The sequence below is a fragment of the Cyprinus carpio genome, unplaced genomic scaffold, assembly GCF_018340385.1.
Source record: "Cyprinus carpio isolate SPL01 unplaced genomic scaffold, ASM1834038v1 S000006515, whole genome shotgun sequence".
Taxonomy (NCBI): domain Eukaryota; kingdom Metazoa; phylum Chordata; class Actinopteri; order Cypriniformes; family Cyprinidae; genus Cyprinus; species Cyprinus carpio.
The window spans coordinates 935460-949001 of NW_024879183.1; the positions used below are offsets into that span (position 1 = coordinate 935460).

Sequence of the window (13542 nt, forward strand, 5' to 3'; positions counted from 1 at the left end):
AGTATTCTGGCAACCACAGCTGCCAAAATTATTTTGTAAAAAACTACAGACTTTTTTTTTACAGTGTATTTTTTACAAAAGTATTCTGGCAACCACAGCTGCCAAAATTATTTTGTAAAAACTACAGACTTTTTTTTACAGTGTATATTCTCCCATCCCAAGAATGTTCCTTGCTCAGAGCCTAGCAATGTTGTCAATCATTAAGTTGTAAATAACATGTAATTTTTAAACAGAACGATCCTTCCACTTAATAAGACCTCAGTGTATCAGCTAAAATTGTGAGGATTATTTTTGGTGCTGCTTACTTTCAACGAAAACTACATTTCTCCAATTGTATTGCACTGAAGAAAGCAAGTCACCGACACATTGGATCGCCTGGGGTGAGTCATTTATCAGCAAATTTTATTTTTTAGGTTTTTTCCTTTAAAAGCATATGTCCTGGTGTTCTTAAAACAGAGTGCATCAATTTAAATGCATGTTGCAAAATAAAAGCCAAGTACTTGGCTCTCTCTCTCTCTCTCTCTCTATATATATATATATATATATAATCCATGATGCAATAACAACAAAAACATAAATAATATGTATTATTATTATTAGACAGAATTTTGTAAAAAAAATAAAAAAACTAAATTAAACATGTTTACTTTGGTATGGAGAACTGTGTAAAATTACTTGTATTTGGACTGGTTGCAATTTTACTATTGGGACAACACTATTATGCTACAATTACCAAAAAATATAAAAATAGGAAATATGATGTGCCACAATCAGCCAAATACAGATTGAAAAAATGCTGGCAATCTGCTGACAAAGTGGCTAGAACACTAAGCTACAGGTTTTAATTAAGCACTGGTTGTTAAAGTATTAACACAAAAATGACTCACATAATTTCCTCGGGGAATGTTTGACTGTCTTCTTTCTCTTTGGGCCAACAGGGACCTCATCCACATCTTGTTGTAGGCCCTCATTCGCAATCGCATCATCCACAACTTGTACTTCTTCTTTACCTTCCTTGGCCTCCATCACTCCACCATGTGCTCTTTTGCTGAAACGAGTTTTCATCTAAATAAAATTGCGCAAAGCAAAGAACACAAACACCATGTCATGTCAGCTACATTCGTAAACTACCAGTTCTGTACAACTTTGGCTAGAACAGTAAAGAATGATGATGTCAATGTTCCTAAATAAATACAAATGTTTCATGTTTAGCTTACCTCAAATAGAGAACTTCGTGGGTACTTCGTTTCTTTGATGCTCCTGTATGTTGTCCGTGTGGTATGTTTTACGACAATTATAAACGCGGGACAGTCAGGTACGCACGTCGCGCGCATCCAGTAGGCGCCAAAATTTAAAGTGGCACGACATTTGAATGTGGAACAGGACAGAGGCTGGTTGGGTTGTTGGCTTAGAAAGCAGTTACAGATGACGCGGTTATTGCAAGAACTCCTAAAAAATATTAGAAGTTATGATAACACGAAAAAAAGAAGAATAGTTAGATGGATGCAGAAATGGGGTATCCTGAAAAGTAGGATGCAGTGTCCAAAATGCAATCGAAGCATGCGCCTGGAAAAATGCGATCTCAGCGATGGGTTACGATGGTAAGCCAGTCTGTCTGTCTGTAAATACATAAACAATTTAATGAAATGAAATTGCTATCTTATTTGAAACTAGACATTATTATTATCAATGCTGAAAACAGTTGTGTACAAGTTTTTTGCATTTTGCCTTCTTTTTCTGTAGGGTCTGTAAGCATCACAAAAGTTCACCACTCTCTGTGCGCAATGGCTCAATATTCACCAATTCTCACACCCCTTTGGTGAAATGGCTTGAGTTTATGTACAGGTACAGTATTTATTTATTTGACAAGTAAAGTGCACAAAAATAATAAATACTGTAAATGTGTCAGAATTAGCCAACAAGAATATTTTTCATCTGTAATCCTTGGAGATAATGACACCAAAAAAAAAATTATATATATATATATATATATATATATATATATATATATATATATATATATATATATATATATATAAACCATGTAAAAACCTAAGCTTATTATAAACTTAAAATGTAACATTTAAAAATAAAATATTACAGTTTCTATATCTCAAAAATACAAATACATTAAAGATTTTAGTTTTGTTTCGCAAAGGGTTGTTTGCTTTTACCCAGTTCAGTGAGAAAAAAATACACACCACACCACAAAAACAAAAAAAGCACAACAAAAAGTGACTCTAATTAGGTAATATAATATCCTTCCCTACAGGTTTGCACAAGGTTTGCAGTTGAAGCAGCTTGCCATGATCAATGACAGTATAGCAGGAAGCTCAAAGACACTGACAAGAATGACAAAGTACTCAGAAAGGTTGTTCCATTGCAATTACTTATTAGTTGTAAAAAAAGTAAAATGTGAAAAATGTTATTTCAGTGTTTGATAAGTCCAAACCCACTGTAGACAACTGGATTCAGCATTGCTACATACTTATTTGGTGCACTCAACTTTATAAAATTCCATACTAAGACATTGTAACAGTCAACTTGTGATGTGTTATTTCTATATTTGAAGGTGTGCATTGCTGCCCTCAAGAGACTGAGGAGCAGAGGAATGAGAATTGGTGGTCAACATCGATTTGTTGTTATCGACGAGAGCAAATTTGCTCACAAACGAAAGGTAGGCTGTTTATTTGTATGCAGCCCTACTTAAACTTTACTTGACATGTATCAGTTTTGTCATGTTAGTGCAGTGCCAGTCTGAGATTATGTAAAGAGAGATGACGGGAGATTTTACTGTAAACAACTGACTTAAGCCGCTTTAGATGAAATCAACAGAAGAGAAAAGAAGACATTAAATCTCTGAAGATCTCAGCAGAGGAGGATTAAACAACTCCACAAACACCATTACCAGCTTCACTTATTACTAGCCACACTGACTTTATTTCTGTCATAATCAGAAGGTCTTTTTGAGAATTAACGGAGGTTTAGATGTTGATGGTTTGTTTATTGTGTACTTACCATGATGGTGATGAGTGTTGGCTTTTGCTGTGCTCTTGCCCTTGACATTTGAACATTAGTTTTTCTCTGGCTGCTTTACCTGTGTGTTTATAAGGCACAACAGCTATAGCAAAAAATGCTGAGAGAAAAGTGATCTGGCGTTTATGGCTCTGTATTGATGATGTCATCAATTGAGCTTACAAGGTTGTACCTCATTTTATTCACATGTTAATCTGTTCTCAAGCAATCATGTGGGTCATTTCATATGATTGATTATTAATACACATATGATATCAAAAAGCATTGTTATAATTTGAACAGTTTAATAATATATAATGCATAGAAAGTTTTAAAAATGCCATGTTATTTTCTCACACACAGACATCAACAATCGGCGTATGAATCTCAACAAATGGTGACATTCAAATGAAAAGCTTCATGTTGCAATGTATGCTGGGTACCACCATAGTACATAATTCCCAGAATGCATTGCTGCATGCATAAATTATGTAGCTGAATTGTATTATTTTCTTTTATTTTTACCATGTGCTTTTATTTTTGTTGTCGTTTTTTGATGTGACTTTTTAGTAGCTTGATTTGTGATGTTTAGAGTTTATCTGTTTATCAGAATATTTTGTTTGTCACCATTGTTGAGGTTCATATGCTGACTCTTGATATATGTGTGTGTTCCTGTAAATTTAAAAGTTTTGTGATTCGTAAATATGTAAAACACAAATGATCTGATGTCATGACATCACGTTGTAGTATCATACTACTATTATAACCAATTATTCATATTCAGAGAACAGACTCTAGTCATCATCAGTAAATCACCCACTAGACATTGATACCCCATCATCAAAACACAACCATTGTTACCAGAGTATATTGTTTCTTGGCTTTTATTGCCATAACAAGCATGTATAAAGACATGTTAAAGAAATAAAGAGCCAAGAGCCCAACAAAAGAAAACAATAAACAACACCATGGTAACTTCAAATGAAATATTGTCAATACATCATCAACATCTAAACCCCCGTTATTTCTCATAAAGTCTGATTATGACAGAAATAAAGTCAGTCTTCTTTTCTCTTCAGTTGATTTCATCTAAAGCTGTGGCTTAAGTCAGTTGTTTACAGTAAAATCTCACTGTCAAATTTACTGAACAAAAAAGTACAATTCTGTGCTTTTCTTTGTGTGATTTTATGTGTTTTTGCACATAATGCTATAGTGGAGATATGTTGTTAGTGTTTAATGTTCTGTTGGGATTTAAAGGGTTTCTGTTAAGTTTTGTGTGTCACCATTGTGTTGAAGAGTAGAGCCTGTGCTTCAGTCCAGGATGAGCAGAAAAACACTGATGTTATGCTGCATGTTGCTTTATTTAAAGACAGTGACTGTGTAGTTGCTGATGCATTGATGATGTTTTTAAGTTTTTCAACTTGTTCATGTGTGATGATGATCACTAGTAGGATTTAGTTAAATTGATGTTTCTAGTTAACTCATAAAAGTCTTTTTCTTAGTGGATTCAAATGAAATAATCTCACAGTATAAATCAGGGGTCACCAATCTCGGTCCTGGAGGGCCGCTGTCCTGCAGAGTTTAGCTCCAACCCCAATTAAACACACCTGAACCAGCTAATCAAGATCTCACTAGGCATACTGACTTTCAAACAGGTGTGTTGGAGCTGGTTGGAGCTAAACTTCGCAGGACAGCGGCCCTCCAGGACCGAGATTGGTGACCACTGGTATAAATATTTAATGGCAATTGACCAATCAATTTCCTCAAATGAAATGAGTTATCAGGTTTTTATTCAGTACATTATTAATAACAGTAACATACTGTAAAGATTACAGTAAAGAACTGTAAATTCACAGCTGCTCGTTTTGTTGCTTTTACAGGTGTGCTGTATAATTTTACAGTATAATTGTAGTTTATGATGTACAGTACTCTTGTTAAATTTACAGGCTTACTGGCAACCAAAATTGCCAGTAAGTTGCTGTAAATTCTACAGTTAATTTTTTACAGTGTACAAAAGACAAAAAGGTCGGAGGAAAATAACTCGAAAATGAAGTGTTACGATCAGACAAGTAATAAAACCCGCGTTAATATTAGAAAAGTTTTGTAGCGCTGGAGAGACGTTAGAGAGCGCTAATGCCTGGAAACAGGCGCCAAGGCTGATACTGTATGTTTACAGTCTATGGCTGCTGTGTATGTCCTTATAAGACAAAACTCATCAGTCTTCTGTGTTGAGATTGCAATGCAAAAATGTGTATATCTTATTTAGTTTGAAAACATACAATATATTAAGAAATAAATATACCCTTCATTTAAAATCAGACAATAAGTCCGTAAACAAAATATATTGAAATCAGGTTAGGATGGCATTCCGCTAATCTACAGTATGTTCCATTAAAAAGAAATACAATCCAAAATATTTTTTATGTTGTACTATATGAAAGCTTTTGTACAGAAAAAATATGAAAGTTGAAACAATATTTTGTTGTAAGGAAATTAAATTATGAAAATGGAAACATTTAAGAAATAAAAATGCATTTGCACCTGTTGGGCAATTATTTGTTATCAAGCCAGGTAAGAAGGATCAGTCTATTAACTGTCCAAGAGGACTGGATTCCAATGATTGAAAAAAAAATAAATAAATACAGCACAACCCTTATTAAAGAATTTATCTTGTTTTATTTCTTTTTTTAGTACCATCGTGGCCGATGTGGCAACACTTGGCGGCGTAAACGCCAGTGGGTCTTCGGGATGCTAGAGGTTGATGGTCTTTCCAGAAGACCCATTCTGAGACTCGTCAAGGACCGCTCAAGGCAAACACTTAAAAGCCAAATTCAATGACATATCAGACCTAGAACATCAATCCTTACGGATGAATGGCATCCCTACAACAGACAGCTTTCCCAGTACGGATATCGTCAGTATTCTGTCTGCCATAAAAGACACTTTGTTGATCCAGGGACTGGTGCTCATACTCAGCATATTGAGCATGCATGGCAGAATTACAAGTTGGAAATATGGCGTCATAGAGGAAATCGTACTACTGAGTCACTGAAAACTCACCTCAAAATGATAGAGTGGCACCACTGGTTAGGTGTACGCCATTATGATGGTGTCTTAGGTAGACTTATTCATGATGTAAAAAAGCATGTCAAGACAATATAAATGTGTGGGATGCTGTAATTAACTGTTTTTGCAGTGATATGGACCAAATGCTGCATTACTTAACCCCCACCATTGCACTGTTTTAATTCAATTTTGGGTGAATCGTTCTCCAAATGCATATAAAATATAATTTATATCAATTTTTTAATTATTATTATTATTGGATGATTGATTTCATTTCTCTAACACCTATTCATCTTCTTTAAGACATTTGAAATTGTCTATTATCTAAAAAAAAACATGAAATGAAAAATATTCATGACGCTGTTATAAAGCTATTTGACAGATTATTAACACTTATGACATTTTAATGACAAATTAAATGTGTACCACTTTACTTGAGGTCAAGAAATATATTCATGACACCGTGGTAAATATATCCATGACACCGTTATAAAACTATTTGACAGATTATTAACACTTAATGACATTTTAATGACAAATTCAATTTGTACCACTGAAGAAAAAAAAAAATTGGTCATAAATTCATGACAAAACCAACCACATGACAGTTTAATGTACTGTTAACCCATAAAGCTAAGTAGTTTCTTAAATTTGACAATTAATATGCTATGTCATATTTTATAACTGATTTATGACAGGTTATGTTTTCTTGGTAATGTCAAGTTGTCATTACCAGGACACTGACAAGTTGCGTTGTCTTGGTAATGTCAAGTATGTCATGACAAAGACACTGACACGTTATGATGTATTGGTTTTATGTCAAGGTGTCATAACAAAGACATTTCAAAAACTGTCATCTTTGCATTAAAAATGTCATAATTGAGCGAATGACACTTAATGACAGTTGTCATAAACATGCATAAAAACTCCTTCATATTAATGACATGTGTCATAGCAGGATTATGAAGGTGTCATGTTAGTCTTATGCACACCCCTTCAAGTAAAGTGTTACCGCTTTTCCTTTGAATGATCTTTCAGTTAGTGGGATAATGCCTAAAGAAAGTTTCAAATGCACAGATGACCGTTAAATAGTTTTTTTCTACGATGAAGAGGCAGATTTAAGTGTCTCTGTTGTGGATTTTTAGTGAAACGCTTCCCACACTGATCACATGTTAGGGTTTTCTCCAGCGTGAATCTTCTCCTCATGTCTTTTCATATGTGCTGACTGATAAAATCTCTTGTCACAGTGTGAACACTTGTACATCTCTAACAAACCTCTTCCCACAATCAAAACACATGTGATCCTTCTCACCAGTGTGTCTTTTCTGCTGTAATTTTAAAGTACCTAGCTGATTAAAACTCTTTCCAAAGAAATAACACATGTTAGGCTTCTCCTTTGTATGAACTTTAAGATGGCTCTTTAAGTATGATGATGAAAGAAACTTTTGTCCGCACTGATCACAGTAAAATGGTCTTTCTCCAGAATGAGATCGCAGATGTAACTGAAGGCACGTGTGAAACTCTTCTCACATTGATCACGTGTGGTTTCTCTCCAGTGTGGATTTTGTGTGTTCTCTAAAGCCTGGCTCACACTACAGGATTTTTTGCCCGATTTAGCCCTGATTTCCCACTCCCGAGAATCGGGGCAAACATCTTGTCGAGCACCTCGATCGGTCCTGATGTTCGGCGTGGATTATCTGGTGATGTGAGGCATTCACCGATTGAAACTTGCACCTCCCGATCTGCTCGCACAAAAATCGGGTCAGTCCCGATTAATATCAAACATGTTTGATATTTAGGATTTAAATCGGGATGATGACGTCTATATGATTATGTCAGTACTTTCACAGCCAATGCGCAAAACAGCTGATGTAACATTACAGCTCCGTTGGATAGTTCCTTGACATTTTGTTGTAACACGACAGTCTGTATAATGTGTCGAAAACGCATCACAACTGTAAGGAGAAAGAGAAGCGCTGGAGTAAAATCGCCTCAGTTTGGAATGCACTGGGTGAGTGCAGAAAGCTGCTAGCACGCTAGCTAACATATGTAAACAAATATCAGTGACGAACTGCTGTGTGAGATCACGTGAGGCGCTCCCTCTGGTATGATAATCTTAATGGTATCTTGTAGTGTGTATTGCGCCGCGATGTTCAAATCTTGTAATGTGTGCATGTTTAAGATTTGAGGGAAGATAATCTGCGAAGATTCTCCTAATGTGTGTGCTGCAGCCAGATTTCATAATCGGTTAGGATTTTAAAAATCCTGTAGTGTGAGCCAGGCATAAGAGCTATTTATGGACTGAAACTCTTTCCACAATGATCACATGGGTATGGCTTCACTCCAGTGTGGATTCTCATGTGAACATTAAGGGCTCCTTTTAGTGCAAAACTCTTCTCACACTGATCACATGCGAAAGGCTTCTCTACAGTATGGATAACCATGTGTCGTTCAAGTATTGCTTTTGTTGTAAAACCGTTCCCACACTGATCACATGTGTGTGGTTTCTCTCCAGTGTGGATTTTCATGTGTGTATTAAGGGCTCCGTTGTGTGCATAACTTCCCACACTGATCACATGAGTACGGCCTCTCTCCAGTGTGAACTCTCATGTGAATTTTAAGACTTAGTTTGAATGGGAAACTCTTTCCACATTGAAGGCAGGTTACAGATTTTTGGGCTCCTCGTCAGTAAAAAATAACTCTTATTACATGAGGAAGTTGATGATTTTTCTGCAGGTTTTGACATCGTGTTGGTTGTCTTCCGCTTCACTCAGTTCTTCACTTTCCTCATTCTCTTCCATTAGATCTGAAATAAAAGTAAAACTATACATGTAACTTTTGGCACTCTAGTTGTTAATAAACAAAGCTTCATTCATCTTGCGGAAGAACATTCTCTCTGTTTATGTAGATGACGAGCAGTGTTGGGAAGGTTACTTTGGAAATGTAATAAATTACATATTAAAAGTTACCCTACTAAAAATTTAATAAGTAGTGCAAGTATTTTAAATACTGTAACTATAGTGTAACTATTTTTTCATTACTTTTCTAAATTTATAGTTAATGTTTTTCAACTGTTAATCATTTTGAAACACTTGAACCAGGAAAGATTAACCTTACAATAGTACTCAACACTGATGACTTGCAAAATCCTTCATCACTTGAATAAAGATTATAATAATTAATTTTTGTGGTGGTGGCTGTGGATTAAAATGTAGACTTTGGCACCTCTTTTTTACTTTAAGATCATTCTGAAGTTAAATACAGATTTAAAATCATCACAAGAAATAGTTTAATGATATGGTCTTTGATATCAAATCTTTGCATAGCTATGACAGGAAACACTGGCATTTAAAGTTTGTACTTGACTAACTGGGGCCCAGGTCAGGAAGCAGAAAGACTGGCTAAACCGACCGTCTGCTAACCGCCTCACGTCACAGAAGTCAGTTAATTCTCAACAAATAGAGACTCTTTCACCTAGATATCACACTATAGAGACTGTGTCTGTTCCCCGGGCTAGAAAATACAAAAAGGTAACAATTTAATTGATGTTCAACATAAAAACAGATGTGATATGGATAAACAAATGATAAAGCTTGGCTTATTGAATATCAGGTTCCTTTCTACGAAAGCACTTTTTGTTAATGATATGATCACTGATCATAATCTAGATGCACTCTGTTTGACAGAAACCTGGCTAAAACCTGGTGATTACATTATTTTAAATGAGTCTACACCCCAAGATTATAATCATGAGCCACGTGCAAAAGGTAAAGGGGGAGGTGTTGCTTCAATTTATAACAATGTTTTCAGGATTTCTCAGAGGGCAGGCTTCAAGTATAACTCGTTTGAAGTTATGGTGCTTCATATAACATTATCCAGAGAAACAAATGTTAATGATAAATCCCCTGTGATGTTTGTACTGGCTACTGTAAACAGGCCACCAGGGCACCATACAGACTTTATTAAAGAGTTTGCTGATTTTACATCCGAGTTAGTGCTGGCTGCAGATAAAGTTTTAATTGTTGGTGATTTTAATATCCATGTTGATAATGAAAAAGATACATTGGGATCAGCATTTATAGACATTCTGAACTCTATTGGGGTAAGACAACACGTCTCAGGACCTGCTCATTGTCGAAATCATACTCTAGATTTAATACTGTCACATGGAATTGATGTTGAGTGGCGTTGAAATTATGCAGCCAAGCGATGATATCTCAGATCATTATTTAGTTTTGTGCAAACTTCATATAGCTAAAACTGGAAATTCAACTCCTTGTTACAAATAGATTAGAACCATCACTTCTACAACAAAAGACTGCTTTGTAAAGTAAATTTCCTGATGTATCTAAATTCCTCAGCATATCCAATGACACCGTAGTAGAATAAGCACACTAGTAACCAACTAAAGAGAGCAGCCCGAAAAATGTAGCACAGCTGGAGGAAAACAAAACTAGAGGTATTTTGTATTGCTTGGCTAGAAAATACTCTCTCCCACAGAAAAGCCTTAAAAACAGCTAGATCTGATTGCTTTGCATCTCTTTTAGAAAACAAACACAACATTGAGTATTTGTTCACTACAGAGGCTAAATTAAAAAAAAAAAATATAACATCAGAAGGTGCAGACATTACCCAGCATCAAAGTAGTAATGAGTTTTATGACCTATTTTTACTACCAGATTGATACTATTAGGGATAAATTTGTAATCATGCAGCCGTCGGCTCTACAGTATCACAATCAATGAGCGCTATAGATCCCTTGAGGAACAGTTCTCCACTCATTCTCTACAGTCGTGGCCAAAAGTTTTGAGAACTACACTAAATATAGTTTTTTCAAAAAGTTTGCTGCTAAACTGCTTTTAGATCTTTGTTCAGTTGTTTCTGTGATGTACTGAAGTATAATACAAGCACTTCAAACGTTTCAAAGGCTTTTTACGACAATTACATGAACATTTATGCAAAAGATGTCAGTATTTGCAGTGTTGGCCCTTCTTTTTCAGGACCTCTGCAAATTCGACTGGGCATGCTCTCAATCAACTTCTGGGCCAAAATCCTGACTGATACAACCCATTCTTTCATAATAACTTTCTTGGAGTTTGTCCGCAGAATTAGTGGGTTTTTGTTTGTCCACCGCCTCTTGAGGATTGACCACAAGTTCTCAATGGGATTAAGATCTGGGGAGTTTCCAGGCCATGGACCCCAAATTTTCACACATTCTTGTCCCCGAGCCACTTAGTTATCACATTTGCTTTATGGCACGGTGCTCCATCGTGCTGGAAAATGCATTGTTCTTCACCAAAACTGTTATTGGGTTGTTGGAAGAAGTTGCTGTTGGAGGGTGTTTTGGTACCATTCTTTATTCATGGCTGTGTTTTTGGGCAGAATTGTGAGTGAGCCCACTCCCTTGGGTGAGAAGCAACCCCACACATGAATGGTGTCAGGATGCTTTACTGTTGGCATGACACAGGACTGAGGGTAGCGCTCACCTTTTCTTCTCCGGAAACAAGCCTTTTTCCAGATTGCCCCAAAACAATCGGAAAAGGGGCTTCATCGGAGAATATGACTTTGCCCCAGTCCTCAGCAGTCCATTCACTATACTTTTCTGCAAGAAGATCAATCTGTCCCTGATGTTTTTTTTTTGGAGAGAAGTGGCTTCTTTGCTTGCCCTTCTGACACCAGGCCATCTTCCAAAAGTCTTGGCCTCACTGGGCGTGCAGATGCGCTCACACCTGCCTGCTGCCATTCCTGAGCAAGCTCTGCACTGGTGGCACTCCGATCCCGCAGCTGAATTCCTCTTTAGGAGACGATCCTGGCACTTGCTGGACTTTCTTGGACGCCCTTAAGCCTTCTTTACAAGAATTGAACCTTCTTTCCTTGAAGTTCTTGATGAACCTATAAATTGTTGATTTAGGTGCAATCTTAGTAGCCACAATATCCTTGCCTGTGAAGCCAGTTTTATGCAACGCAATGATGGCTGCACGCGTTTCTTTGCAGGTCACCATGGTTAACAATGGAAGAACCAATGATTTCAAGCATCACCCTCCTTTTGAACATGTCAAGGATCTGCCATTCTAAACCCAATCAGCCCGACATAATGATCTCCAGCCTTGTGCTCGTCAACATTCTCACCTGAGTTAACAAGATCCGATTACTGAAATGATCTCAAGCAGGTCCTTTAATGACAGCAAATAAAATGCAGGAGTGGAAAGGGTTTTTTTGAGATAAAGTTAATTTTCAATGGCAAAGAAGGACTATGCAATTCATCTGATCACTCTTCATAACATTCTGGAATATATGCAAATTGCCTTATTATAAAAAATTTAAGAGCAGCAACTTTTCCAATTCATCAATATTTATGTAATTCTCAAAACTTTTGGCCACACTGTCACTCTTGAAGGGGCTTTAGATGGCAAGGAGGGGAGATTAAAGAGAGGAATGTCTCCCCCGCAGAATGAAAAGCTCTTTCTGCAGGGGGGCATCCTCTCATAGCCATTTTTCGCGCATCACCTCGATGTTGGGCAAAACTCTTATGCCGAAACCGATGGATGCGAGAAGAAAATGGCTCTTTCATTTCCCTTTCGATCTCTGTATGAAAGATCAGGCAGAAATGAAGACTCACCCTGAAGCTGGAGGGCTGTGGTCGGAAAAGATACGCTCATTGAGGCACGATCCATAACCCTCCAACAGCCGCTACATACGCAGGGCAGGAGAATTGAGAAGGCTCCGCCTCAGCTTTTTCACCCCACCATTGCACTGTTTTAATTCAATTTTGGGTGAATCGCTCTCCAAATGCAATAAAAATATAATTTTTATCAATTTTTAATTATTATTATTATTGGATGATTGATTTCATTTCTCTAACACCTATTCATCTTCTTTAAGACATTTGAAATTGTCTATTATCTAAAAAAAAAACATGAAATGAAAAATATTCATGACGCTGTTATAAAGCTATTTGACAGATTATTAACACTTAATGACATTTTAATGACAAATTAAATGTGTACCACTTTACTTGAGGTCAAGAAATATATTCATGACACCGTGTAAATATATACATGACACCGTTATAAAACTATTTGACAGATTATTAACACTTAATGACATTTTAATGACAAATTCAATTTGTACCACTGAAGAAAAAGAAATTGGTCATAAATTCATGACACAATTATAATGCCGGCCTCATGACAATCAAAAACCAACCACATGACAGTTTAATGTACTGTTAACCCATAAAGCTAAGTAGTTTCTAAATTTGACAATTAATATGCTATGTCATATTTTATAACTGATTTATGACAGGTTATGTTTTCTTGGTAATGTCAAGTTGTCATTACCAGGACACTGACAAGTTATGCGCTTGTCTGGTAATGTCAAGTTGTCATGACAAGACACTGACACGCTATGATGTATTGGTTTATGTCAAGGTGTCATAACAAAGACATTTCAAACAATGTC

At 36.3% G+C, this 13542-nt stretch overlaps 1 long non-coding RNA gene across 1 annotated transcript; it reads left to right on the forward strand.

The window, feature by feature from the left end:
* Window positions 1-311: 311 nt before the first annotated feature.
* Window positions 312-5908, forward strand: LOC122143843. The gene is made up of 5 exons (XR_006159395.1): window positions 312-380; window positions 1744-1845; window positions 2273-2371; window positions 2573-2677; window positions 5707-5908. It is a non-coding gene; the product is annotated as an uncharacterized LOC122143843 (long non-coding RNA).
* Window positions 5909-13542: the final 7634 nt, after the last annotated feature.